The sequence below is a fragment of the Vicugna pacos genome, chromosome 5 (genome assembly GCF_048564905.1).
Source record: "Vicugna pacos chromosome 5, VicPac4, whole genome shotgun sequence".
Classification (NCBI taxonomy): domain Eukaryota; kingdom Metazoa; phylum Chordata; class Mammalia; order Artiodactyla; family Camelidae; genus Vicugna; species Vicugna pacos.
Genome location: NC_132991.1, coordinates 40,468,820 through 40,496,463, shown reverse-complemented (window position 1 = coordinate 40,496,463; position 27,644 = coordinate 40,468,820). Strand labels below are relative to the sequence as shown.

General features: G+C 35.2%; 1 pseudogene; it reads left to right on the top strand.

Moving 5' to 3' along the window:
• Nucleotides 1-1,802: 1,802 nt before the first annotated feature.
• The window catches only part of LOC102543033 (DNA primase small subunit-like), a 30,796-nt pseudogene continuing 4,954 nt past the window's right edge, over nt 1,803-27,644 (top strand).

The window sequence follows — 27,644 nt, the reverse complement described above, 5'->3', positions numbered from 1 at the left end:
GGGAACTGAATCTTCACAGTGGACTTCCCAGCCTTCAGAAATGTGAGGCATAAATCCCTGTCGTTTAAGCCACCCAGTCTATGATATTTTGTTATGAGAGCCAGACCTGATTAATACAAATTTTGTCCAAGTTTCTTTATGTTTCTTTATTTATATTTTTTCATTTTTCCTGTCCTGGCCTCCACTTGACAGATCAAATTTCCTTTGACGGGTTTAAATTCACACATCGCTCAATTTTTTTTTTCTGGTTGCTACCTCTGCTTTCTTCTTCTTCTTCTTTTTTTTTAATTAACATTATCTCTATCTTCCTGAAATATAGAGTACTTTAATATATTCTATCTTCCATGGTACCCAAGCCCTTCCATGGCCTTTTCAGCAAATTTTTTTTTCACTAGGACTTAAAACAAAATACATTCTGGACTAATAAAGACCTATTTTAAAAGAAAATATAGGAGTATATATTTGTGGTCTTAGAATAGGGAAAAGTATTCTTAAAACAGATTTGCTCCCAAAAACGTAATGCTAACTTTTTGCATTGTTTTATTTTTTTTAATTGAAGTATACTTGATTTACAATGCTGTGTTAGTTTCAGGTACACAGCAAAATGATTCAGTTATATATATGTGTATGTGTGTGTGTGTGTATTGGGGGAGTCAGAATGCAATTAGTATGAGTAGTATCACTAGTATGGTGTTTGTAAGCAGTGCTAATATGAGATTAATTGTCTATATATATACATACATACACACACACACACATATTCTTTTTCAGATTCTTTTCCATTGTAGGTTATTGCAACATATTGAATATGCTGTATTCATGTGCTATATAGTACATCCTTGTTGTTTATCTATTTGATACATAGTGTTATATATATGTTAATTCCAAACTTCTAATTTATCCCTCCCCGCATCTTTTCCCTTTGGTAACCATAATTTGCTTTCTACCTTTGTGAGTCTATTTCTAGTTTGTAAATAAATTCATTTGTGTCCTTTTTCTAAGAGTCCACATATAAATGATATCATGTGATATTTGCCTTTCTCTGTCTGACTTCACTTAACATAATATCTCTAAGTCCATCCATGTTGTTGCAAATAACATTATTTCACTCTTTTTTATGACTGGGTAGTACTGCATTGTATAAATATACCACAGCTTCCTTATCCAGTCATCTGCTGGTTAGGTTTAGGTTGCTTCCATGTCTTGGCTATTGTTAATAGTGCTGCTATGAACATTGGGGTGCATCTTTTTGAATTAGAGTTTTCTCCACATATATGCCCAGGAATGAGAGAGTCAAGTACCAACTGACTGGCTTCTTTTTCTCACTGTTGCAAAATTTAGATTCCTAGGTCTGAGAGAATTGACTAAAGCTTTACCCAGAGAGAAAAACCATGTGTTATTTTGGCCAATTTGTAAACCATCTTGGCCATGAAGATTTGGAGACTAATAAGTAAATTCTGAACTCCATCTAAAGTTAATTATACTCTATAGAGCTCAGACTCCTAGCAGCAGTTACATCTGAGCAGTGCGGGCAGAAACCTTGATATTTCCTTTTATTTCAACCCGCTCCTCCTCAGGCAAACATAGGCTTTTGCAGCTAGCAATCTGTAGTGTATTAAAAATCACTCTGGGAGCTTCCGGTTAGTGAACACGGTGAAGACTCGAGAAGAGGGGCGCGCCTGGAGACGACACGTAAGCTCCCCGCCCCTCCCACACACCTGGCCCTAAGTATCTCTTCACCTGGCTGCCAACTGTCGACACGCTCAGGGGCTCACCTTCCCGCAGAAGAACTTCTTTCTGGAATGGGCGCAGCCTCCTTCTGTCCACCTGAGAGTGGACCCACCGTCACGGCAGACGGGCGGAGACCGGGCAGAGCCTCCGGGCCCCAAGCCGTCTCCAGAGCCGAGCGACAGTTCTCCTGGCAGCAGCAGGCTGCCCGCAGAGGCCACGACGCGCCTGCGCAGTGGCCGCGGCTGCCGTTCAAAGTTCCCGCCAATTCTCGTGCCCCTCCCACCGCGGAGGAGTTCCGCCCTCCGTGGAGAAGTTTGACCCCGCCCAGCTGCCTGAGCTGCTTAAGATTTATTACCAGAGGCTCTTTTCGAACGCCAGTGCTATAGCTGACTCGACTACAGCTGAGTGATAAGGAATTATCTCCGACACCGAGAATTTTCATTCACATTGAAAGATGGTATTTACGTTCGCTACCAATCCTCCGACAAGCAGAGTGATCTGGAAGAGGAGACGTAGACGTGTGTTCTAAGTGCCGGACTCTCATGACAATGGCCATACGCCTCATCGACGGAGCACTGAAGGAGGACTTTGGATTTAAGCATCGTCTCTGGGTATTTTATATATATATATATATATATATATATATATATATATATATATAAAATACAAAAATAAGCACTTTATTAAACAGGCTTCTGAGGGGGTGGGGGCTTCCAGAAGCATCACTGGGAAGCGCTGCTGAGGCTAGGGTACATCAGCGGAGATGTGGGGCTGAAAGAAACTATCCAGGACTTGCTGGCCTGGGCTGGGCTTTTTCCATCTGTACAAAGTGACACCTGGGATCTTTCAGAATCCTTGCAGTTCTCTGGCTGCTGGCCCTCGTACACTCGGAACACCTGCCCCAGGTGCTGGAGGCTGGTGGCCGCGGGGGGATCCAACTCTGCAGTTCCTGCAGCAGGACCCTGTGCTGGTACTGCCCTGAGGGCTCTGCAGTCACAGATGGGAACTCCCACAGTCCTGTCAGCAGATCTTGAGTTGGGCCTCTGCACCAGCAGACTATCTCTGGGTACATTCTAGAAGGAAAGGTGTTCATTGCTGAGTCTCTGATTAATCAGAATTGTCCTCAGTAGTACCGTCTGGGATAGTTGTGGAGTTGAGGCTTGTTAAGGGTGGTCGAGACATTACAAATGAAGTTAACCTAAGTGAAAACATTTACCCTTTTGTCAGAAAATCTATAAATGTGATTTTAAAAATACATGGAAGAATACATGTTGATTGATCAAGATTTTCTTGAAAATAAAGAAAGCTGGGATAATATTTTAGCCCTTGTTTCTGAAACAATTCAAGGTAAACTTCAACAAAGCTTCCAAAATCATCACAGTTCACTTCATTGTTGGGAGCATTTGAAGAAGGTAGCCAGCAGATGTCAGAATAACATCGAAAATGACAAATGTGGACCCTGGCTTGAGTGAGAGATCACAGTACAGAAAAACCCAGCAGTTTTCCACAGCTGCATATCATTGCTAGGAAAGGAATCAATCATTGACTGAAGAGCCCTTTTAGTGTTCATCCTAAAACAGCTTGCATTTCTGGGCTTGTTGATTTTTGGAAAATAGATCAGTTTGATCCATTTACTGTTCCAATCATAAACTCCATGAGTTGTATACAAATTCCACTCATGAAGAGGAAAAAGAGAAGGAAGCTGAATCTGATATCAAACATAGAATCAGAGACTGTAAGAAGATTAGTCTAGCTCCTTATGTAACAGTGTCTGGACAGCTTCTTGAAAATTTAGATAAATCCCAAAAAGGAGATCTTATCAAGAAGAGTGATTTCAAAAAGACTTCTGAAGATAACAACTCCCTTCAAACCAATTTGGGTGTCTTCTACCTTCAACCAAGAATCAAATACTTCATGAGCCATTTAATAAATATGGCAGAACCATGTATGCATATTAGCGCTCAAAGCAATTTCTTTTTTCCTTGAGAAAGAATTTTGTTGAAAAGATTCCTGAGACCACCAAAGGAGAGTGTTAAATTTCCTGAAAGGAGCCATAATGGGAAGAATAAGTGGACTGCAGATCAATTCGTAAAATTGAATATTGTACAAGGATAATTCTGAGATTTCTGATATGAATACACAGTTCTACCAGTTGCAACATACAGAGGTGAGTGAGTAGTATATATATCTAAGACTTTAATCTCAGCTCACTGGATATTTCTGGACTGAATATTCTAGGTGAATGAGGGATTTGTCCTTAAGTCTTAGACACTTAAGTTAATTATACATCAATTGTGTATTCAGCCACTTCTTAATTTTACTTCCTAATATTTTATTGGTCAGGTCACACCTCATTGCTCATCTTTTAAAAGTTATTTTGAACTGGGCATCTAAACCTACCAAAACTTCAATTCAGAAGTTATGGGGAAGAGTATAGCTCAGTGGCAGAGCATGTCCCTAGCAAGTACAAGGTCCTGGGTTTTATCCGCAGTACCTCCATTAAAAATAAATAAATAAATAAAAACCCAATTACCCCCCCCCCAAATAAAATAATAATAAACAAAAGGTATGAGTTACTAGATTACAATTGGGGCTTCATAGAGTAGTATTTTTTACAACTGTTGCCATTTTTTACAACTGTTTCTCACTTCTTCCCTCAGAGGACAATTGGATTAGTCTTCCTTAAAGAAACAGCTGAGAAAAACATAACCAACTTCATTTCACCAACATAAAACCTGTTATATTTGTCAAAACACTTGGACTTTCCATGTATCTAGATACTTAAATTGAATTTTAAAAGTTTTGTTTCTTCCATGTTTGATTTTGTGAGATAGATTTTGAAGTGTCAGATATATTTCACCTGGTTTAGCAACCAATCTAAATAAAGCAGTTGTTCTAGTTTACATTCTATCTTCAGAGAAACATCGAGAAGCCAACTATTGGGCTAGTGCTTTCCATGGCTTAATGAAAAATTTCTTTCCTTTAACATTGTTTTCTCTATAGGCATACAGCTTTTTTTTCTTTTATCTTTTTGGTTTATATAGAATAGACTATAATGCAGTCAACACAATGAAATGCCTTCCGTTTCTTTCTCTTCTCTAATTTTTCAAAGAAATATTAAAGACTGTGTGCACAAAAACAAACACACTTTGGATTGTGATCTGTATATGAGGATCAAGAAATAGCTAAGTATGAAATAACATAAATCAGAGATGATTTGGGAGAAAACCTACAGCAGTGGGACTTATGAGCGTTAGATGAGATTTTAGTCCCACCTAGTGTCCCATAGTGGAATCACAGCTTGGAAACGAAATCTAATACATCCAGGGCAAGACTCAAATATTAGGCAGCTAGCAGGAGGCTGGGCACTGACTCAAAGTAGGTACAGTCAAAGGGATGTTGGTGTTTCTTCTTTACTGAGCTGAAAAATAGTCATGCTAAAAAAGCTATTCTTGGTGGCAGTGTATAGCTCAGTGGTAGAACACAGTGCTTAGCATGTGTGAGATCCTGGTTTCAATCACCAGTACTTCCACTAAAAAAAACAAAACAAAAAAGAAGCTATTCTATTCTTGGATCTAAGGAATTTACCAAATATTTACAGGGCCAGTCTATAGACATATTCATTCATATATCAACCTTAAAAATAGAAAGGTTTGAGATGATAGCCTGATTTGGTAGAAATAAGAATGAGATAGTGATGGAAATTAGAATGTCAGTAACACCTGGGAATGAGAAAGTTCACACATATCTAAGGATAATTTACATATGCATGAATAAGGTCATATTATGCATTTTTTTTCTTTTAGTGTGAGTGATGGGAAGATTTTAATATGCCTATTTTGGAATTGGATTAAGATAGCAGACAAAAAACAAGTAAAGATATATATATATATACATATATGTGTGTGTGTGTGTGTGTGTGTATATATATATATATATATATATATATATATATATACATATACACTGAATAATCCAATCAGTATATCTGATAATTTACTTTAAAACATTTTATTAATAAACAATAATATAAAACAAAAACATGCCTATTTGTGTCTGGTTGGAGGAGCCAAACACAGTATTATTTCGAACTCATCCCAGCAAAGTTTTCAAAGTATGACTGCCTTGTAAACCCAAATCAGAAATATTTTGACATTTTTAGTCATTAACTTTTTCAAAAGTATCAATGGTCTATCTAATTTTGAATTGCCATACATGTTTCTTACCCAAGTTGGGCCCATTTTGATGTTTCACACATTCCTGTGCAGAGGTTAGGAGTGATTGCCAAATGTTTTTTGGAAAGGGTCCAAAAGTAAATATTAGGCTTTGTGAGGAGGATGGTGTCTGGCATCTGTCCCAACCACTTAACCCTGCTATTGTTGCTCAAAAGCAATCATATTCAATATGTAAATTAATAAATGTGTCTGTATTCCAATACAAGTTGGTTTGTAAGAAAAAAAGAGGGAAATTTGAGTATGAATTTGGCCTATAGGCTGCATTTGCTGACTCTGGGTTAAAGTTAAATACAGATTTCAATAAGTGAATAGGCACCATTGATATGAATGTGAATATATAAGCAAAGTCAGTTTAAAAAGAAGATATTCATTTGAGAATAGCATAATAATTACAGTGACTGTTATAGCTATCATTCTGGTGGGTTCTTTCTATAGGTCAGGCACTTTATATGGTGTTTTAGGTATAATTTCTCATTTAATATTCACATCAACCCTATGAAGTAGGTACTGATATTATTGCCCTATGCCAGATGAAGAAACAGAGTTTTAGACATTTAAGATACTTATCCAGTGTTCCAGTTGAAGGTAGCAGTTTGAGATTTAAAGTCACCTCTGCTGAGCCAAGTTCTAAACAGCTCCATAGAAATACTTGGAAGTCGGGGTGTCATACACCTGGCAAGGCAGGGTATTTTTCCTGAGTGCAGGGAATTATTTCTCCATGTTCATTTTTCTTTGAAGTTACTTTCACTCCATTTCCCAGGAAGGAACACTTCATCCCATCCTCCTTTCCCACCTGTTCCAGCACTGAGTTCCCCCCATGGTTGAAGAAGTGAGCATTCTGATTTAAGAGTCTGCCTACCATGGAATCACATAACCATGATGTTAGGACCCAAGCATTATAATTTAGGCAGAATGAACCCAATTCTCTGTCTTCCTTTTGGAGAGAACTGTATCTGGGTAAAGCTAATGCTTGCTCTTGTGAATTTGATGGAGTGAGCTAAAGAAATAGAACTTCTTTTAGGCCCAGCTTATCCATGTGCAATAAGACATACAGGTCAGAGACTTGGGGGTCTCAAATTCTAGAATTAAAAATAAAGGTAGAAAGACACCACCCCCATACTCTTCAATCCAGCTTTACTGGTAAAAATTCTGAGCCTATTTTAATACTTAATGGCTCCTTGTCTGACTTATATTGGTTAAGTTCTCAAAGATGGGAAGAGTGATTAATTAGGCTCCTTCAAACCTCTTGACTATAGGAACCATAGAAATTACAACACATGTCTGAGGCTACTTGAGAACAAGGCCAAATTGTTTCTGGAATGTTACCATCTATCTAGAGTATACCCAAAGGCAGAGTAACTCTAAAATCTGCTGAATTTCCCTCCATTTGACAATTCTTTAAGAGTGTTTCTTAAATTATTGCCTATAATGATGTAAATGGAAGATGAACAAATTACAGCCTGATCATGAAACGGGCTGGAACTGAACCTAATGAGACAATGTGAAATTGCGAGACTGTGGAATGAATTACAAGAGTCAGTGATAGTCACCACTTAAATGAACTGTTTGACATGATGAAGTTCAACTACAAAGTGATGACTGATGCAAGGACAAGTATGTAAAAGGAAGGATAGTCACCAATTCTCTGTTTTCACTGATCTTTAATGGTCATCCTTAATGTAAGAAGAATTTAATTCAGACACAAAGATACAGTCTTTAACTGAAAAAAATGGTGGCAAGGCCAAGAAGTTACTGAGATGAGGGGGAAACTCATTTATCTATGACACTTTAAATGGACATTTTAAATGGCTCTTTCTTTTAGATTCTAGATTCTGGAGGTCTTACCTAGGCCTGTGACTCGAAGCACTCATCAGAACTATGCTTTCATGTAATCAGGCAGAAATAACAGATTCTTTTGGCATCAATCTAGCGAGATCACAGCCTGTCAGTTTGCACTTTGCAGCTACTGGGAAAGCAAAACTTTGGATTGTGAGAATTCTCCCTGAGTAAGTGTAACAGAGGTGAGAGGAATGTCTGGCAGGCAGAAAGTTTTTTTCCTTAAATTACTTTGAGGACTAAAACTTGTGAATCACACATCATTTAAGAAGTACAGACAGAAGATACTTTGGAATTATTCCTGGTTTATTTACATAGCATCAGTAATAACATATAAAGAATATAGTGTTTTTCCCAGTCTGTTGTATTTGAATATAAGATTATATCAAGATATGAATTTTTCCACTATTATTTAAAAATAAACTCAATTAGCCTTGAAAAGCTTCTGACCAGCAGATAGGTAGCATAGATATACAATAAATAGGAAAAGATAAACATGTATTCATTGGATACAGTGGAGAAGTTATGCTTTAGATTATGAGTAAATTAATGAAAGACTGTACTACAGTCTAAAATATACAATTTGAAATGTAATTTATAGGTTAGGCTATGGATAAAAGGGAGTAATTAACACAGCAGAAAATGTAGCCATTGCTTCTAACTTGCCAGAAAAGTTTGGTTTGAACAATGTAATTCCAGATGTCTTTTATGTAGTAAAGTTTATATCAAAATGATATATGCTTGGATTTATATCATTAACTCCCAGGAGTTTTTCCCTCTGATAATCTTAAACAATGGAATAAAAAAGTTGGTACAGTATTGATTAAGCACATATCTAAATCTACGTCTACATGTTTTTACATCTACATTGCCTCGTTCCCTTTTCCAACTATCAAATCTTTTACTCCTCCAGGGATAATCCAGTTTTCAAAAACTAAGATACTATATTGAAGCCACTTAAAGCATCTCTGAAGACAAAACAAAACTGGATATCTTTAACTTTATAATGTTCCGAGAATTACTTTCATTGTCTCTGTCCTCAGCAAAATCATTGACTCTTTTAGGTGAATCAATGCTAATCCTTTCCTCCTTTGCCAACCGTAAAATGAAAAACCAAAGTTACGGGAATGCTATAGAAACATTACATTCCTATTGCTGTGGTAGCAAGTTATCAGAAATATAGTGGCTTGAAACAATACAAATTCATTATCTTATGGCTGGTCAGAACTCTTAAAATCAAGGTGTCATAGGGGCTACATTCTTTCTGGAGGCTCTAGAGAGGAATCTGTTTCCTTGCCTTTTCCAGCTTCTCGAGGCGTCGTGCATTCTTTGACTGATAGCCGCTTACTCCATCTGCAGAACTATCTCTGACTCTGACATCCCTGCCTCCCTCTTTATGTGGACCCTTGTGATTACATTGGACTCACTCAGATGATCCAGGATAGTCTCCCCATCAAAGGATTCTTAACTTAATCACATTTGCAAAGTACCTTTTGCCAGGTAAGGCAACATACTGATAGATTCTGAGGGTTGGGATGTGGACATCTTTGGCAGGAAAAAAGGAGGACAGTATTCTGTCTACTTCAGTAGCATTTGTAAACTTGAGTCTAAATTTAATGTGGTCTAGGGAAGAGAAGGGAAATAACAGAGATGAAAAAAGAAAAAGGCCCTTTGGAAATAGTTTAAATTCCTTCCTTATCACTAAAACCACAATGAAAGAAGTTAGTATAATCCCTATGGGATATTAAATGGGAAATAATTTCTATAAGGCAGAAGCTGGCCTTTTTTGGAAAGTAATTTTGTTAATCTGAACCATGATATATTTAAGCAATTTATCGATATAAATTGCCTTCTCTTTCCCATCATGTGCCTTATCTGTCCTTCTACAGATATGTAAATTGGAAGTAAGAAAAAAATAGAAAAAGAACTTCACATTCAAGACATTTTATAAAAAGTTATTGATCAGCTTCATGATTATGTACTAGTCCAAGACCTACCACTTCCTATGTAAATTATTATGTGTCTAGTTACTGGTATTTTTTCCAAGGCTATCCTCTACAAATTATTTTTCTTAACACATGCCTCTTATCCATCATTTTGTTGCTTCAGGACCTTAAATCATGCCACTTGACAGACTGATTCATTGGTTAATCAGTTCTTTCATTCATTAGTTCATTCTACTGATATTTTATTGGTGATTTTTCTAGAGTTTATGCTAGACACTGCATGGGGGTATGTATGACAAGCACAATACATGAGTTTTCACAGCCTTTTCCAGGCTCACTGCCACAGAGAATTATTTTGTTGCTTTAGGGGGAATATAGTGCACTGCTTAGTGATAGACAGTGACTTTCTAGGTTCCGATGGCACTCAAACATTTATCATCCTTGATCTTGACAAATTACTAACTCCTTGGTGCCTCATATCTTTCCTCAATAAAATGAGAATGTGTTTCATTAATTGTTAAGCCTTACATAATGAGTATTTTTTAAGTTTAAATGAATCAGTCCATGTTAAGTACTGATGTTAACCATTATTTCATAGTCCTCACTTATTTCTATAAGGATTATCTCCTAACCAAAGATCCCCATGCTTATCCCTATAGTTAGTACAAGGGAAACCTGGAAAAGAAGAAAGGTTAGTGGGATTTGCTTTGGTTAAAGCACAGAATTTCTCTCGGGAGATGATTAATTTACATTTAGACAGAGATGACCAAGAGGTATAAGAAATAGTGAAAGTGAATAAATAGGGAATTAATTTTTAAGAACATACCTTAGTGAGATACTGAGACTTTAGAATTTTTAAGACAATATAAGTAGAGACTATAATTGCCTTTATTTAGGGTTGCCAGATGATGTTTTTCATTCATTCAGTCAACAAATTATCAATAAGCTAACACAATGTGTCATATCTTGTGCTAGGTTCTTGTAATAGTCATGAAGAAAAAAAGTAGGTTTCTGTCTGCATTTAGTTTTTATTCAAGGGAGATGACAAACGTTGACTGTATAATCGGACATGCAGATGTTAAATTATTAACGCTGCAATTGCTACAATTGTAAAAGTAGAGAAGTTTGGTATACTCAGGATGATCAACAAAGCTTTCCTTGGAATCTGAAAGATGATTAAGTGAAGTAGTGTAGCCTTTTCTAGGAACTGAAGGAAGAAGCGTGGCTGAGGTGCATTTAGTGAGGTGGCGCTTGGACAGAAAGGAGACTGAAGGGGTAGAAATATGCCAGGGTCATGAGGGCCTTAATCATGATTTTGATCTTGTCTTTAGGAGAAATGGGTTGATACAATCAGTTTTATATTGCCAAAGGATTTTTATTCAGAGACTGCTTGGAATAGAAGAGGATGTGTGGGTAGACCAGTAGGAGGCTGTTGTCTTAGTACTGGTGAGAGCTGATTGTGGCTAGGAATAGGGTAGTGATGTTAAAAATGTGGCTGAGAATATGAATTTATAAGCTGTTTAAAAATGAATCGACAAGTTTCACCAATAATGATGGAATAGGTGTGAGGATCAAGAAGAAAATGCCATGGATGACTCCCAAGTTTCTGGCTTGAGTAACTAGTTGAACAAATAGTAGCTGTTTTCTGGACAGACAGGAGGGAACTAGAAATTGTGCTGGTTTATTTTTGACTCATTGAAATATTTATCCTCAAAATGAAAGCAGAGTTTATCTAGAATTAAAATCATCACCCTAGAGATGAGTCAAGAGTACTGCTTAACTGTGAATATATGATATTGAAATTTACTGTTGAAAGGCATGCAAGTTGACCAGACTAGAGTTGTGATTTGGAGAAAAAAGTTGTTTATCCAAACAGAAGATGTAAAATACTCTGTGCAATGTTTTTGTTTGTTTATTGGTTTTCATTACACTGAGAAAGCCAGGGAAACTTCTCTGTGAAACTGCAAACTAAACAATATTTTCAACCGAATTTGCATGAAAACCTAATTTCTAAAGCAGTAGGACTTTTCTTGGCTGGAAAGTGATGGTCATTATTAGACATGCCTGAATAAAATTAAAGCCATTGTACTGCCTTGCTGGCCAAGGCTGAAGACTTGGCTGCTGCTATAAAATCTGAAGGTAGTAAGGGTTGTTTTCTATTAGAGACTTAAGAAATTTGTGCAAAAAAAGAGGAGAAAATAAATCTATTTAAAATAACAATAAGCTCTTATTACACAAGAGAAATGGAAACCATTGAAGAAACAAAAATGTTGTCAATTGAGTGAAAGGTCTGCAGGGTCAGGCACCGGCAGACAGTATTTCAGCAGAGGAAGCCCTCATTACACTAGAGGTAGTTCAGTAACTAGGATTCATATGCAGAATTTATAACAACTCTTTAAACAAAAAGGGTAGAAATACTCTGCCTATGGGTTTAAAGAGAAGAAATTCTACTCTGAGTGACAAGGACCCAGTATTTTGGAAGATTGCTACATCTTGAACCAAGATGTAGAGGACTCTTTCTTCAAGAAGAAATCTGTTTTAATTACACAGGTAGCACACATATCGATTACTTGGTAGTCGGTAAAGAATGAAGAGAAAAAAAAGAGGATAATTGTAGCAAGATTCCAGGACTAAGGAAAAAGAAGCAGAAAGGTTTAAGGAACTAGATGTCATGCAGTAAGTCTCATCTTCTTGAAGAAAGACACTCCAAGTCCCTTATGGGCTGTTTTGCCAATCCCTGCCCTAGGATCACCAGAGCAAGCCTAAGGCAGACTGAAGAGAACATTTCTTTATTTTTTTCTGAAATCAGGGTTGATTACAAGATGGACTACTATGATCACTTAAAGAATCATGCCCTTACATTTCCCAAAATCCTCTTTGAAAAATGAATTATTTAATTATAAAGCATGAATGTGCACATTTCAGTATAGTACCTATATGAGTGCTCAGAAAGCCATAGGAGCAATGTGTTATGAGAACAGAGGAGTGATTCACAAGTTACAGAAGTTAGCCTCAAGGAATGTTATTAAGACTAGATTTTTATTTTATATTTATTAAAGGTTAATATATATATTCTATAGCACATATGCAAATATATCTGTAGAAGAGTACATATGTAAGTGTATACCTCAATGAATTTTCATAACATAGGTATAGTACAACCATGCAACCAACACACAGATAAAAATATAGAAAACATCAGCACCCAAGAGATTCTCTCTGTGCCCCATTTCTGCCAGCTTCCCCCAAAGAAACCACTATCCTGATTTTTATCACCATAAATTAATTTTGCAGATTGCATTATTTTATAGAAATAGAATCATAAAGCATGTACTCTTTCGTATATATCTTCCTTAGCTGAATATTACGATTTTGAGATTCATCCAAATTGCTGTATGCAGCAGTAATCTGAATATGCTATAATTTATGTATCCATCTCTACTACCTTGAAAGAGTAAAGTATTAATTTAGGGTGGATACAATAAATCAAGGATCCATTGTGTAATCTCTAGGAAATTGATCCCTCCTCTTCCCAAAATAATATCAGAATCTATAGTCAATATAAGGGAAAATAGAAATATTTTAAAATGCGTTTGATTAATTCATAATGGGTCAAGAAAGAAGAAAAAGGAAAGAAGAGCAAAAGGGAAAAATGGAAAAAAAGAGTAAGCTGATAAATCTAGATCCAAAAATACCAGTGATAATATTAAAGTTGAAGATTTTCAGTCTGGATGAAAATAGATCCATTTTCTGATTACAATAAACATACTTTAAGTATAAGAAAAGATGAAAGTAAAAGGATATAAAAGGTTATACCGTGTAATATTAAACAAACAAAAGAATATGTAGTTTTACTAAAGTCAGACAATAAAACTTTAAAGCAAGAAGCATCACTGGAAATAAACATGTATTTCATAATGATAAAAGTTGACCATATTGGGGAGTTATCACAATATTTTATCTTTGTATGCCCAAAATATAGCTTTAAAATATAGAGAGCAAATATTAACAAAATTATATGAAATATATACAAATCCACAATCACAGAAGGACATTTTGCCATACCAGTGCTATGTGAGATTTATGGACTTAAATGCACATTGTGGAAAGAAGAAAGCCTAAACATTACTATTTAAAGAATCCATCTAAAAAAGCTAGGAAATATCAGCAAATCAAACCAAAATACAAGAGAAGAAAATAAATAATAAAGATAAGATTCACAAACAGTGAAACAGAAAACAAATTAACAATATAGGACCCAACAAAACCAAATTTAATTCTTTAAAAAGACTAAGAAAAAAAATTTTTTAAACAAAACTGATCAAGAAACAAAGGAAATTACCAAATCAAGAATTTTTAAATGGAATATCATTACATATTCCAGAATACAAAGATAAGAGAGAGTATAGTGGACAGCTCTATTACAATAAATTAAACGTTTAGATGAAGTGGACAGATTTCTTAAAAAGACAATTTTCCAAATTTGGCTTGGGAAGAAATGGAAAATGTAAATAGTTTTATACTTATTTAAGAAATTTTTTTAACATTTTTTATTGATTTATAATCATTTTACAATGTTGTGTCAAATTCCAATGTAGAGCACAATTTTTCAATTATACATGAACATATATATATTCATTGTCACATTCCTTTCTCTGTGAGCTACCATAAGATCTTGTAAATATTTCCCTGTGCTATACAGTATAATCTTGTTTATCTATTCTACAATTTTGAAATCTCAGTCTATCTCTTCCCACCCCCCACCCCCCACCCCCTTGGCAACCACAAGTCTGTATTCTCTGTCTATGAGTCTATTTCTGTTCTGTATTTATGCTTTGTTTGTTTGTTTGTTTTTAGATTCCACATATGAGCGATCTCACATGGTATTTTTCTTTCTCTTTCTGGCTTACTTCACTTAGAATGACATTCTCCAGGACCTATTTAAGCAATTGAATAAGGCATTAAAGCCATTATTTCACATATGAACATTTCTAGACATATATATAATCTCTTTCAGAAAATAGAAAAACTACTTAAATTCTGGTATGAGGTCAGCATAACCATGGATCCAGTGTTGATAAGGATTTTATGAGAAAGAAGAATCGCATGCTAATGTCTCTCATGATTATAGATGCAAATCCCTACACAAAATATTAGCAAATCAAATCCAATAATATAGTAAAATGATAATATGCAATGGTTACACTGATGAGTCTTCAAGAATGGAAAGCTGGTGGGATGTGAGTAAAGCAGTTTATTCCAGACTCCCTGTTCCAAGTCAGGGTTCCTTCTCAGCTGAATTCTGAACCATTTGCCTCTTTTGTGTCTTTATTTTCCCAACTTCATTTTTTAAAAATATTATCATGTTTCCTTTCCCTTGCCTTTCAAGAAGACTTCTTATTCTTAAAGTCTGTAATTATACCTACCAACCACGATTCCAAATCTCCCTTTAGCAACACTCAGACAGCCTTGAGTAAATGGTTTTGAGCGTATAACTCTCCCAGTTGGAACAACTTCTGTGTTCCCTAACTCAGGCTTCTCTGGTGAAGTATATTTCTGTATGGCTTCCCATGCTCCCTTCAATGGGAGTTGAACAAACCCCTATACCTATTGAAACTTGCATTAGGACTGAAAGTATGTTATAAACACTGCCCAGCCAGCCAAATTGTCTTAGATAAGATTACAAAGAATATAGAATCTGAAGTAAAAGCTTATGTGCAGTTTTTTATTGATGATTCCAACACCACAGAAACTGAGGTCTGAGGGACTGCATTCACTGAGAAAGCATAAGCAAATAGCTTTGCTTCAAGTTCCGATTTTTTTTTAAGACGAGAACAGATATGCAAGAGTAAGGCAGCCACAGCTTTCTAACAAGGATGACTTGCAGCTTTGCCTTTCTGAATATTTTCATAGAAGCAGTATGGAACTACTGCATCTCAAATAATACAAACCAGGAGGATGTTAAGAGGGATGTATTCTGGTCCCCTCTGGCCTCTTTTCTGTTCCAGTCAGAGTTTTCCCCGAAGGGAATTAATTCACCTTCACTTCCAGATGTCTCACCTGACTGTTTTGACTCCCATAGGGAAGCCAAATTCCTCCACCTGCTGCATGGAAGGGTTTTTTTTTGTTTTTTGTTTTTTGTTTTTTAGACAGAAGTGGTGGAAGGAGCAAGCATTGCAAAATTCAGTATTAGGTTGGATTTACAGCAACTGGGACTAAAGAATTGGTCTAGGAAACATATATGAGTGTGAGTTCTGTGGTGGCAATCAGTGGTGCCCAATACATTTATATAGCCCACGTCTGCCTGTTAAACTAGAAATACATTCCATACTTCCAGTGTTGACTTCTCAATGAATAAAATTATTTGCTGGTTTTCATTTTGATACTCAATAACAGATTGTTAGATTGACCCCCTGATTTTTACAAATTCCACACTACATTTTTTAAGATCTGGAATACACCTCCCAGCCGAGCACCTTCAAGTTAATATTCCCAAGTAATTTATCATTCAAAAAATAAATCATACGTTGAAATTAAGAATATATTAATAAGACCAATGCTAATAGCACAGCTTTATCAAAACGAATAATTCTACCCAAACACATTTTTGTCTCATATTTTTATAGCACTTCTTAGAGTACACTCACTAGTTGTGTTAACCTATCTTGAGTGTGCTATGCACTTCTCAGGCATTATAAAACTTGATGTGATGACTAAAATTGAAACTAGTTTATATGGTTATAAATAATACTTGCTGTAAAATAAATTTAGAAATACATTTAGAAAAAAGTAAAGTTGGAGAACTGGTGGTTAGAAGCAAGGAATAAAAATTACCAATATGCTAATTGGCTTACAAGTTGTTTAACACTTTTCTTTTACATAAAAGTTACAATGAACCGGGAAATTATGTTATTGCATAAGAGATGGCTAGTTCCATCCTTCCATTTCTCTTAGCATCTCCATTAATTGTGTTTAGAAGATGGATTAGAATTTAACTTGTCACTGATGGCTTTTAGTAAAGCTTGGAAAGTGTTTCTTTTCAATATTCTCCACTCAGCAATCCCAGTGGGCCTGTGAAAAGCATTATGTTCTTTCAACTCTAGGCATGTTATTCTAAGATGTCAATGCCTAGCCAAAGCAGTTACATTAGGAAAAGTGAATGTTTAGAAGCCTTTTTTTTTTTTTTTTTTGATAAACAGAGCATCCCTAGAAGGGAGCTTGCCTGGTGCTGGGCAATGATGAGTAGAGGCAGCTGATGGTGGATGAAAGGTACTAAGTAAAAAAGCTAGCTCCTCAACTAACGCAAACCAAATACCTGATGCTCACATGTACAAAGTAATTCCATTGTTACATTCATGATCCCTACCAAACTGGTATATCCTAGTACTTCAGAATGTCTACACTTGTAATCTGGATTGCAATTAAAATGTTGATCCCTGGACCTCACTCCATATCTACTAGATTTGCAATAATTACTTTTAGCTATTTTTACGCAAACCAAATTTTGGGGACCATAAATTGGCTTAGAATATAAAGGTTAAAAGGTTATACTAGGGGTTAAGAACATGGATCCTGGAATAAGTCTACCTGGACTCTACATGTGCTGAGATGATAATCTTACTTCCCTTATGAGCCTTTAGCTCAGCATATAATATGTGTTGGATGAATGCTGGCTGCAATGGCAGTTATCAAAGGAGAGCTCCAAATTGTAAATGCTTTCGCTCCTTGTGGGCTACTGTTTAATAAATTCATTTCCCCTTTAAGGACACCCTGAATGACATTTCATCTGGATTTCCAACCTGCAGAATTGGGAATATTTTTAATTGAAAAAAATTAGTGTCCTGCATTTTTCTGGATATGGGGGCCTATTTTTTATGGTCTAGTTACTTATCTACAGATAGGAAAGCCTAGAATTACTTAAGTAGAAGCATCATTGTTCAGCTCTGTTAAATGTCAGAGGAACATAGGCTGAATTGCCCCCAAGTAACTGGGACCCAGTAAGCAATTCAGGATTAACTGAAGTTTCAAAACAAGTGAGAATAACTCAGTTGTAAGGAAACTGGGTGAGGAGAGTAAGGAGCCCTAACTAAAAAGAGAATCTGGGCTATTTTCAAGCAAACAAATTATTGGAGAGTACAATATACTACATTATTCACATACTCCATTATGCCTCTGACTTCAATAAATAATTAACCCTCCATAAAATGAATACCTACCATAAGTTTGAGTTTGAGCTAAAGAATGTATTGTACATAATGTTCTCAATAAATATTTTAATTATTAGTAATTTTTAACTGATTTGAAGTAAAATGAAGCCATTGTGTTTCAGTTACAATTGTGAGTTCTCAGATAATCACGATACTCTTAGTTTCAAGGTTCCAAGATTCCAAGAATTGCCTAAGTAGTAATATATTTCTTACATTAGCTTCACTCTAAATGCATTTTGTTTTTCTTCCCTGTTCTTGGACTATTGAAAATCATTACCATTGCAGCAAGACTAATTTTTGTGCCATTACAAATACTGACATTTATTCTTAATGACTACAAGAGTGGAAGCCAAAAAGCAATTGCAATCGATTATACACAGAAAGTTCTTTTAGTCACAATTATAGTATTTGTATAAATTTTAAAATTTGCAATTATAGCTGTCTCAAAAGACAAATTCTCAATTATCATGAAAAGACAAAACATAATTTCCTAAAACAAATATTTCTCTAAACAAGACCTGAACTTGCAACTAATTCTGATCCCTCAAAATGTTGTTCTTCCTTCCCAGATTCCAATATAAATGGCCACTTTTTTGCAACTACCCTCCCCCTAAATGTAACAAAAATTCCCTTGCATTCTGAGTTCTTAAAACAAATTATCCTATTAAAATAAAGTTTGAGCACTGATTTCATTTAAATTCCCCATAGTCTGCCTAGTATTTCAATGTGGTTCTTTTTTGAAGCTCTTTAGTGCTACTGTTTTTTACTGAAATGATTGTAAAATCTTCCAATGGCCTCCTACCAGCTTACTTATTTCTCTCTTGTCTTTCCTTACCTTTTCCTATGCCTAGGTTAGGGGAGGCTCAGGTATTTAATCAGGAAGAGAATGAATTTGTTTTTGTTTTCTTTTTTATACATCAATCCCTATCTCTAAACATGCATGGCCTGTAGAAAGATAAATTCTTTGCTTTTATACCTCATGGGGAAACTCTTGTAGCTACAACCTAACTATTATGGGGTTATTGAAATTGCTGCATTGGTTAAAGCTTAGCCACCAATTCTGACGAGAAGTGTTTTTGATCCTTGCCATATAGATTCGAAACAATTTTTCTTGATCCTCCTTCTATTTGTTTTTAATGCACTTATCACATTACACTGTAAGTCCTATTTATGTATCTGTATCCTCTATTAGACTATAATTTTCATAATGGAAAGAAGGGTCTACCTTGTGCCTAATACAGTATCTGGAACATGGTTGGTGTTCTACCAATAATAGTATATAAAATTAGCAATGCAAAGCCCCTTTCTGCTTTAAGACAACCAAGATGGAAACTTAAGAAGGAATTAAGAAAGAAAAGGCCTGAGTGGTGGGCAGGACATCTAACACCCTATTATTGACACTCTATTATCTTAAATATGACTTGTGAAATATATCTTAACTTTTACAATGAGGAAGTTGAACTGGATACTCACTAGAGATTATTGTCTACTCTGAATGTATAATAGTATCTTATTTTTGCTGTTCCTTATAGTTAATTTGAGCAGAAGGGGCAAAAGGGAAGCTAAATGAATTTGCATCATTGAAAATGTACATCAATGTATTATTAATGAGGGAAAGAGAAGAGGAAAGGAGCAAGGGAAGAAGGAGAAGGAGGTAAAGAGAGCAAATAGAGACTGAAATTTACATTTTAGACAGGAATTATTTCAGATATACCAATTAAATCAACTCAAACATGCAAAGTATAATTATTAATCTCACCAAAATTTCAGCTGAAATGAAAATAAAGCTTTCTGAACCAAAATTTTGCACAATACAGTATCTCTAAAAAGAAAAGGCTTAAATGAAACAATGGAAATGTACTGTAGAGGGAGGTAGACCATGTAGCAGTTAAGGTTTAATTTGACCACCAGGGGGCAGTAGGGCATTTTCTTATTTAAAATACAATGTATATAAGGGTAAAACTTAATTTGAAGCATTTTTAATCATTCACATTTATTCAATGCCCACTGTGTGCAGACCCTTGAAAAATATGTTGAAGAAATTCCCTATGAAATAATGTTCACAGTTCATAGGCATTTAAAGTGGAATAATTACTGGATCCAGCTTTAGTTCTGTTACCTCATTTAAGTCAGTGGTTCCTAATTCAGTTAAAATTGAAATAGCTAATATTTATGTCCCTTACAACAGCAATCTATAATTTCTTTTTTTAATTGAGATATAATTGACAGATAACATTATATTAGTTTCAGATATACAACAGTGATTCAATACATGTATATATTGTAAAATGTTCACAACAAATCTAGTTAATATCCATCATTACACACAATTACAAATTATTTTTCTTAATAAAAACTTTTCAGATCTACTGTCTTAGCAACTAAACTATAATTTCTTAAGTGGCATTTTACTCCCTTTATGCAAATGCTATCTGAATAAATGCCAATACCTGAGTGCTAATTCTCTTCTCTAGTCTTCAGACTACTTCAAATCATAAAAAGGAAACTCTTTGCAGTTTTTGTTTTCAGAAAATCATGATTGTTTAAATGTGACAGAGCACAATAAAAATTTTAGAGCTGAAAGTATAATCATTGATATGAGCTATTCTGACATTTTTATTTTTGCAAATGAAGCAACTGAAAAGAAAAATGTCTTCTCAAAGATCATGTTCATTTCTAGCGCTATTCTGTCCAGTATGGTAGCCACTAGCCGCACATCACTATTTGAATTTAAATCAATTACAAGAGAATAAAATTTGCATTACAGTTTCTCAATTTCACTAGCTATACTTCAAATACTCAATAGCTACATGTGGCTAATGACTAGTGTATTAGACAGATATGGAACATTTTCATCACTGCAGAGAGTTCTTTTGGATAGCTCTGGTCTAGAGAAAGAGCTGGAATAAAACCAGGTCTCTTGAGATGATGTGTCAGAGAAATCGAACTAGAAAAGTGTGGCATCAGCAAACACAAAGAAAAAGATAGTTTCAAGAAGGAAATAATAATACAATAGAGGTATTAAGCAGATGGAAAATGAAAAGAGTCCATTGATTCTGACATTTAGCAAATCTTTTTTAATAACATTATTCAGTGCCTGCTCACTTTCCAATTTCCCAACATAACATCATAATTTTCCAGAGAGGGTAAACAATTGTTAACAAAATGAAATTACTGAATTATGACATGGTAATACATAATATCAGTTAATCAACACTGAAACATGTCCAGTTTTAATTTTTGTGGTGTAAGTTTTGCAAAATACTTGTGAAAATATAAACTGAAGGAAAGATAAACAAATATGGCAATTTATACAGACCAAAACCACAACCTGTGTGTCCTTTGCAAGGTATTTTATTCACATAAAATGCTCTTCTTAGTGACCCTGGCAAGAGAATTTCAGTGGGAGAGAAAAAGCTTAAAGCCAAATTCCAGAGTAGAATGAAAGAATGAATGAGGAGGAAGCAAAAACATCAGGTATAAGCTGTTCTTTTAAGGTGGCGGAGAAAAGAAAGAATGGTAGCCTTCAGAAGACCAGGAGTTTGTTTCACTGCACTGTCTACTGTACTATTAATAAATGGACTTTAGACTGGTTCATGAATCTTATGAAACTAAGTGCAAAACTTTCTAGTTTTGTGCATTTGTGCCTTTTCCTGTAGCATGTCTATAGGTTAGTCTAACAAAAGAATTTGAAGATAAAAGGAGAAAATTGATTGAGCAAGGTCCCAGAGAAGGAAGGTAAGAAAAGAAATCAGGAAGAGAGGGGAGAAGTAAATCTTAGGAAAGAGTTAAAAAGCCTCAGTTTCGGTCATCATAGGGAAGAAAGGCTGTATATGCAGAGAAAATCAGTCATGAATAATCAAACTGAGAATCCTGCAAAACTGTTTACAGAGCTTTAAATTTCTTCTTGGTTTCACCCAGGACTTCTCCAAATATTTTTGCCAAATATGGCCTCTACATAGAAAAATGTTTCTGGTAAACAATATATTATATTTTGTGGAAACTACCTAAAAACACAAATTATAAATTAATTTATCAGCAAATACTAACTAAGCATTTACTACTAGCTGATTACACTTAGTACTATGTTTTACTATTCTTACGTATGTTTACTTGTATCAAGACCAGAGCTATGCAAAGAAAGACCCAGTGCAGTATAATTTTAATAATTTTGTACATTTTCTACTCATCATGCATAATTTATTTTCTGCCTTTCTCTAGTGTATCCAAAATCCTCATTATACTTTATATTAAGTAGCACATTTCCTAGGAAGCCTGTCTAATTACAATGTGGTACTATTTCCTTTAACTTCTCTATATTTATTTTACTGTAAAGTAGATGTTTGGAAATTGTGTTGTTATTCTGTTAGTGTTCTGATTATTCCTTAATAATCTGTAATAAAAAGTCTAATAACAATAAAATATAATATTTATTAGATAATTATTATAAGTCAATGAGACTTATATACATTGCATCATTTAATCATCCCAATGACTTTAGACATTAGTACATTATTATTATCTTGTTTTATAGGTAACATGTACAACAATTCTTCAATCTCCAAAGTTTATACTGAAGCTCAGTGGTAAGAATAATATATTCACTGATTCCTGAGAAAAAGATGTAAGTTAAACAAATAGTGACACAGGTAATATCTTAATTACAATAAGTAATATGAAAGCCCATAGCTGGGGTAATTAACTTGGTTTGGTAGGAGGCAGCAAAGGGTTTCCTAAGGATTTTTAAAATGAAGGATAAACAGTTGAAGGGAAAATAAAGTAAGAGGCAAAATGGCTTGGCATACTGTTGGAGAAGAAGCTGACTCAGAACGAAACAATAGTTAATTCTGTTCTGTATAGTGTGGTAAAGGAAAAAAACCCCTGATATCTCTGCCATTAACAGACATTTCAGAATGCTGGGTTTAGATGATATAGCTGTTGACCTTAGCTGATGTTTATTGTGCATCAGAAGAGATGGTGTTGGCAAAACAGACCCCTCCTGTACTATCGGTTCACTCAGGATTTTTTCCTTCCATCAGCTGTAATGTTGGGAGTATGGGGTGTGGGGGTCCTGAAGTACAAGTACATTCTGTTTCTGGAATAGATGCAATTACTTCTGGGGGAGAGTTGCCAGCAGAGGGGTTGTTGACTTGAAGAAAAAGGCACAACTTAAGAGTTGTGAGTTTAAGTTTTATTCAGGGACCTTAGTGAAGACTATAGCCCGCAAGAGAGCTGCTCAGTAGCTCTAAGGAAATTGCTCCCAAGAGGTAGGGGAAAAACCAGTTGGTATGTGGCTCTTGGCTCGGGAATACATGCAGTCAAGCATACATCGTGGTAAAAGATTACTGTTAGTCACAAAGAACAGGTATCTCAAGTTAATCATTTTAGTGTTTTCCAGTATATAGAAAGAGGCAAGAATCTGGGTTCATTTAAACTCTTCCTGAGATATACATTTAATTATCTATGAGAAGCATGTTTATCCAAAGCACAGAGGGCCTCATCCTGTTTTCATCCTGAACTCCTCTCGGGGTGCACTGTTAGTCAGAGACAGTGGCTAACAACTAAGTCCTTACAGAACTGGGTGGTCAGCAACACTCTGTTTTCCTTTGTTTACAAGGGGTCACAAGATGGAGTCTGTAGGCAGGCTTCCTTGAATGTGGGAGTGGAGTTTGGACATATGTGGCTATAAATGCAATATTCACTTATAAGAGAAGAGTGCTTTTAAGATTTGGTGGCTTTGTGGAAATTCCTCTCATTTCTGGTGAGGTGAAAAGATGGGGATGCCATCTCTTTGAAGCGTCATCTCTTAAAAATTATTTTGTGAAATCCTCACTTCAAATCTGTTTTTTCTTCTGTGGGGTGAAGAGATAAAGCAGCCCTCAGGGGGAGAGGTGGAATGTTGTTTACATCTTCATGCTGGTGTGGTAACCTCCTGGGAAGTCATGTATTAACTTTATTTTCAATTAATTTTATGTTTTACTAAAGTAAAAAACATAGACTAAGAAGTTAAATAGTCCTAAAAGGTATATATCAAACCCTCTCATCTTCTTGACTTTAGGCAGGCAACCCTTTTTAGCTCTTCTATCTTTAATCTTCTACCAAATTTACAAATAATTTGTGGATACTGCTCTTTTTTGATTCATCAATTTTAGATACTATATATCACATTTCTACTATGGAAATTAGCATTTTTCCTTTCTTTCCCCCTACCCATGCCAACGTTGCTGTATAACACAGATTAAACCCACAATGTTGCTTTTATAATTCTGCTAGGTCAAGGAGAGTACCATAATCATATTTTCTTACATATATGTGTTTTTGTCTTTTCTAGGGCTAATATTTAAATAACTTTTAAACTTTCTTATTTTTTAAACTTTTGACTAAGTAGTCTCACACTCTTTAACATTTCTCTAAAATACCACCTGCACCTCCACCTTCAGCCTGGACTAGGTGCTCTCAGGGCCTGCAATGCCTCCCTCATTCTGTCACATTCATTCTCTTCATGAGGAAATGCTTCTTTGCATTTTGAAACCCTGTTTATTAGATCCCAAGAACATTTTTTATATTGTTCTCTCCTTGGTTAAGTCACATTTTTCAGTAACTTCTTAAGTAAGAATGCACAGATAGAAAAGGACATGGAAAATAATGTTTTGAGAACTCTTGTATTTGAAAATTATTTATATCCTTCTCTTACATTGACTGATGGTTTAGCTGTGTGTAAAATACTAGATTGATAATAATTTTTTTCTAGATATTTGAACTTACTACCCCATTGCCTTTGGATCCCAATGCAGCAACTAACAAATACTATATCATTTATAGCCGAATCCTTTATTGTTGTGGTTTTAATCTACAGTTTTTATTAGAATGTCACTAATTTTCCCACCAATGTCATATGTCTGGATCAGGATCCTATCTAAAATTCCTCATTATATGTACTTGTCATGCCTCCTTGGTTTCTGTAATTTATGACAGTCCTTTGGTCTTTCTTTGCCTTTAATGTCTTTGACATCTTTGAAGAGTATGAGCCAGTTACTTTGTAGACTCTCCCTCCATTTGAGTTTGCCATGTGTGTTTTCCAGATTAAATTGAGTTTATGATTATTTGGAAAAATACTGCATGTCTTATTATAGGTGATGTTAATTTTGATCATTTCATTATGTTGGCCTCTTGTCAGGATACTCAACTATAAAGTTGCTATTTTTTTCCCTTGTAACTGAAGCCTATTTTGTGACTAGATTCTTTGAAACTATAGAATATCCTGTTTCTCATTATACTTCCATCTTCATAATACTTTATTTCTTTACAGCAGTTTTAGATTTACAAAAAAATTTTTTGAGAAGATAATACAGAGAGTCCCATATGCCATCCCCCAACACACACACAGTTTCCCCTAGTATTTACATCTTACATTAGTGTGGTACATTTGTTAACAATTAATGAACAAATATTGATATATAATTATTAACTAAAGCCATAGTTAAATCAAGTTTCTTTAGTTTTCAAACCAATGTCCTTTGTTCTGTTCCAGGATCCCATCCAGCTTACCATATTTACACATGGTTATCATATCCTTAGGCTCCTTTTGGATATGACAGTTTCTTAGACTTTTCCTTGTTTTGATGCCCTTAACAGTTTTTAGGAAAACTAGTCAGGTATATTGTAGGTTGTTTCTCTATCAGAATTTGTCTGATGTTTTTCCACTAGTCTGGGGATATAAGTTTTGGGAGGAAGATCACAGAGGTAAAGTGCTGTTTTCATCAGGTCATTTCAAGAGCGCATACTATCAACGTGATTTATGACCGTTGATGTTGACCTTGATCATCTGGCTGAGGTAGGTTTCCGCACTGCAAAGTTACTCTTTTTCCCATACTGTACCCTTTGGAAGGAAGTATCTATGTATAACCCACACTTAAGAGGTGAGGAGTTATGCTCCCTCTCCTTTAGTGTGGAGAATCTACATAAATTATTCAGAATTCTTCTGCATGGGAGATTTGTCTCTTCTCCCACACTTATTAATTTATTCAATCATTTATTTATATCAGTATGGACTCATGGATATTTTATACTTTGGGTTATAATTCAACACTACTTTATTTCTTTTGTTGCTCAAATTGTTCCAGCTTTGGACATTAGTAGCTCTTTCAGTTGGCTCCCACGTCCCGTTTGTTTTGACATACCCCCATTAATGTGAAGTTTTCTTGAGCACTTTCTTACTTTCTGGTGCTGCAATGCTCCAGACTCATCTTATATAATACCTGCCCAGTCCTAGAATCAGCCATCTCTCATAGGAATTCTGGTTGATTTTATTGGAGAATAATATTGCACCAAAGATTGGGGCAATGGGTATATAACTCAATTTTTTTTTTTTTTGGTCTGGGGCCTTTAAAATCTTATCTATATTTAAAAATTCTCATATTTCATTATGATTTTCTTTGTTCAGGAAATTTTTTATTTAAACTGATTGGGCCCTCTGTGGGCCTATTTACTTGGGAGACACGGGTTCTTCAATTCTGAGAAATTTTCTTGTATTTGATTTGATAATTTACTCTCACTTGTTCTATTCTCTCTTTCTGGATTGCCTGCCAGTTGAAGGTTGAACCTTTGGAATGTACTCTCTGATTTTATGTTTAAAATCCTGTTGTCTATTTCTTTGTACATTCTTGGTGATTTCCACAATTTTATTATTCAAATACTTCCATCATTATCTTCCTCCTCCTCATCATAACGTTTCGTAGATTAAGATTCCAAGAACTCTTTCATGTACTGTTCCTTTAAAATAGGACATTCTATCCTTGGTCCTTGGGTATGTTGATATTATTTCTTGCATTAATTATATTTTCTTGGAATTTTCTTCTGGGCCTTGCTCTGACTCTACCTCCACAGAGTTACTCTGTTCAATACATTTGGTTCAGTTCCTCTCTGCTATGCTGAAGGCATTTCTCAAATGTCCAGTAATTCTCGTTTAGTGATCACTAAGTAACCAGTTGGATATGTTTGAAGGTTGGGGAAGTAAATCTTGTGGACTACAAGATTTTATTCTAGAATGATCCAGCAATCAGTTAAATTTTTTGTTGAAGACATGAAAATATCAGTATCAATGAGTCTATCACATGGGATAAGTCAGATTTTCCCAGAGGAAGATCCTAGAATCTCCCTGCTGAAATGTAAAATGTGACTCAGAATTCTGAGTGCTGATTAAGGAGAGAGTCTCATCATTTAGAATGTAAACTTGTATTCGGGTTACTCTTTTCAGTCCAGCACCTCTCTTTATTCTCCTCTGTGTTAAATATTTCAGATTTCAATTCTCTACAATCCAAATTTTTCACAATCCTCCTACCATGAGTTGAGGAATAAGGTAGTTAGCAGGGTGAGCTAGAGTTGGACCTCTGGTAGGCTACAGATTTTCAAGCAACTTCCTATTTTCAGCAGCCAAACTTGCCTATTTGCAAGATAATCAGGTCGCTTTAATTCCTTAGATCTTCTAGCTTTCTGCAGAGATGATTAGCTTGAGTCTCATCAATGTCACTCTTTATAGGCAAGAAACCTAATGTGTTTGAGGAAACAAACTAGAATCTAATATTGTCATTGTTCAGTTGGTTGTTCTTCAATCAGAATTTCTTGCCTGATAATTCTAATTTAGGTGGGGAGAGGTGTTTGTTGATACATTTAGTTATGATTCTGTAAGT